At 43.0% G+C, this 3329-nt stretch overlaps 1 protein-coding gene across 1 annotated transcript in view; it reads right to left on the bottom strand.

The window, feature by feature from the left end:
- Positions 1 to 2186, bottom strand: part of LOC123500103 — a 19365-nt gene extending 17179 nt beyond the window's left edge. The window contains exon 1 of the mRNA XM_045248763.1: positions 1973 to 2186. The gene's annotated coding sequence lies outside the window, so the exon portion shown is untranslated. The remainder of the gene's footprint in view (positions 1 to 1972) is intronic.
- Between the last annotated feature and the right edge of the window lie 1143 nt (positions 2187 to 3329).

The following is a 3329-nucleotide window of genomic DNA, read 5'->3' on the forward strand; positions in this document are numbered from 1 at the left end:
GTCATCCCTTTCACTGGTAAACTCTGGAACTCCCTCCCTGCATCTTTTTAGAAAGCCAGCACTCAAATGGGTCTTTTTTTTAATCTTTCTAGTTTCTACCCTTAACTGGCCCTCTTTTCCCTACGTAAAAATAAAAAAAACCTATCTAGTAAAACTGTGTGATTGGAACCTTCCAAAACATGCAAAGAGTACTCCATACAAGGACGGATAAGGCCCTTGTACAGAATTAGCAGTTGGAGGGGCGAAAAAAACTGGCGGAGACGCCTCAGAACACCTAACTTCATAGAAGCTGTTTTAGCAAGAGATGAGATGTGAAGTTTCCAGCTAAGATTATGAGTAAAAGACAGATCGAGGATATTCAGTTTGGAAGAGGGAGACAGTTGAGAGTCACTGAAGAAGAGGGGACAGTTGTCTAGAAGGTTGTGTCGAGTTGATAGATTGAGGAATTGAGTTTTAAAGATATTGAAAACTTTAATTGTAGACATGAAATAGTCAGAGGGAGGAGGAGAGGGAGGGACAAGCCCAGAATCATTCAAGGTGGAGTTGTGAGCAAAAGTTTGAGAGAAAAGTTCAGCTTTAGAGACAGAAGAGATGGCAGTGGTGCTATCAGGATGAAATATAGGAGGAAAAGACGAAAAAATGAAGTTATTGGAGATGTTTTGGCCAGATGCCAGAAGCCTCGAGGGAAGTTTGAGTTTGAAAGATTTTGACATTTTCTATTTATGAAGGAGTGTTTGGCAAGTTGAAGAACAGACTTGGCGTGAGATTTAGGAGATGGAAGGCTCAAGTACCTTTTGTGGGCAACCTCTTTATCATGTATAACACGAGAACAGGCTGTGTTAAATAAAGGTTTAGAAGGTTTAGGTTGAGAAAAGAATGAGGAATGTACGCCTCCATGCCAGACACTAACACCTCTGTTATGCGTTCAGCACAAAGAGATGGGTCTCTGACACGGAAGCAATAATCATTCCAGGAAAATCAGCATAATACCTCCTCAGGTTCCCCCAACTGGCAGAGGCACCTTCGCTTTGGGGGATCCTGTGGAGGGATTGGAGAAATAGGACAAGATACAGAAATGAGATTGTGATCGGAGGAGCCCAACGGAGATGAAAGGGTGACAGCATAAGCAGAAGGATTAGAGGTGAGGAAGAGATAAAAAATGTTGGGCGTGTCTCCAAGACAGTCAGGAATACGAGTAGGGTGTTGCACCAGTTGCTCTAGGTCATGGAGGATAGCAAAGTTGAAGGCTAGTTCACCAGGGTGGTCAGTGAAGGAGAGGAAAGCCAAAGCTGGTGGTGAACATTGAAATCTCCAAGAATGGAAATCTCAGCGAAAGGGTAGAGGGACAGAATGTGCTCCACTTTAGAAGTTAAGTAGTCGAAAAATTTACTATAGTCAGAAGAGTTAGGGGAGAGATAAACAGCACAGATGAATTTAGTTTGAGAGTGACTGTTAAGTCGTAGCCAGATGGTGGAAAATTCGGAAGACTCAAGAGCGTGGGCACGAGAGCAAGTTAAGTCGTTGCGTACATAGACACAACAAACAGCTTTGGAACGAAAATGAGAATAGAGAAAGTAGGAGGGAACAGAGAAGGGGCTACTGTCAGTTGCCTCAGACAGCTGTGTTTCGGTGAGGAAAAGATGAGGTTTAGTAGAGGAGAGGTGCTGTATTACAGATTGAAAATTAGATCTAAAACCGCGAATGTTGCAGAAGTTAATGTAGGAAAAAGTTGAGGGAGGTGTCAAGGCATTTGGGGTCATTATCGAGAGAGGAGTCTGACCTGGGGACATTTTTGGTCCCCTCCCCAGAAGGGGACTCTTAACATAAATGAAGGATGGACCATAGACTTATTTCAACTTGTCTCCTAAGTCTAATAACCTAGTGTAGCGAGTACAAATGACGTCATACTTGTGACATCAGTGTAATTCTACCAGTCTATTACCGTCAGTATGATTCTACATTACTCTCTCACCATGCATGCAAAGGCGCTGACTTGTTGCTAGATGTATATACATCTTGAAAAGGATATCCAGAATTTTCTTCTAGTTGATAACTGTATGCAGAGAAGTAACAAAAGTGATTTAGTACAACACTACTCTCATAATAGTGGTCTGTTCAAGAACGTCCTGGCCGTGGCCGTGGTCGTGGGCCAGCTAAGTGTTGATCCGTCTTCAGCATGTCCCGCAGAGTGGACGCCCATTGGTGACTGGTGAGGTAGAACCACGAGAAGGGTGGTGCAGCTATTACCCGACATCTTCATCAAGTGTGTGTACACACACACACACACACACACACACACACACACACACACACGCACGCACGCATGCACGCACGCACGCACGCACGCACTCACGCACGCACACACACACACACACACACACACACACACACACACACACACACACACTTACTTTCATTCGGTTAAATAATACGGCTGATCACAATAAAAATACATTAATAAGGTGAAGGGATAAAAAGACGTAGTAAATATATTTGGATTCGTCTGAGTTTATCTAATGACCCTGCAATGAAAACCACTCAAGGATAGAATTTGGTTTGCCAACGAACAGCCAGTAGAGCCATTCATATTTTAAGGAGAGGAGGGAGAGACGAAAATATATATATATATCGTCAACGTGAGGGTCTCACTGTCCTGCAACCACCTTGATGGGCGGTAACAGTCAAAACGTGAGGTCCACGACGACGACAGTGACGACAACGGTGAAACAGGATATTTGCAGGCCTCCCGTGACAGTGACAAGCAGTGATAAACATCATATCTATGTGCACTCAGTAACATTCTACGGGATCTACTTGTCATACTCAACAATTAGTTGGTGCACCAGTGATTGTTACTCATGTGTGTGTATCATTGAATGACGACAAACTTACAAGCACATATTTACGTGAATGCAGTGAAACTCTACGGGATTCACTTAGAGGAATCCATACCCAGTTTGTACAGTGGTGATCATTAATTGTGTTTATGTGTGTATAAGGGATAGGAAATGGTGACAAATAGTGAACGTACCTACGTACCCAATGAACGAAATTCTACGGGGATCACTTATCAGATTCCGCAGTCAGTGTAAATATTAGTAATTGTTGATATAAGGATAAGAAGTGCGTTAAAGAGTGACAAACACATTGTCAGGCAACAGCGACAATGGATTAGGTCGAGATCGAGTCTCTCTCTCTTTATAGATGCTGAGTTAGAAAGAGCTATGGTAGGTGAATGGGACGTTTAGACGACGCCAAGAACTTCCTAAGGGATTTATCTATCGTATTTCACAACCGGCTTGTATGTTATTTGTAGTGTAGGGATCAAG

Source organism: Portunus trituberculatus, chromosome 50 (assembly GCF_017591435.1).
Source record: "Portunus trituberculatus isolate SZX2019 chromosome 50, ASM1759143v1, whole genome shotgun sequence".
NCBI lineage: Eukaryota > Metazoa > Arthropoda > Malacostraca > Decapoda > Portunidae > Portunus > Portunus trituberculatus.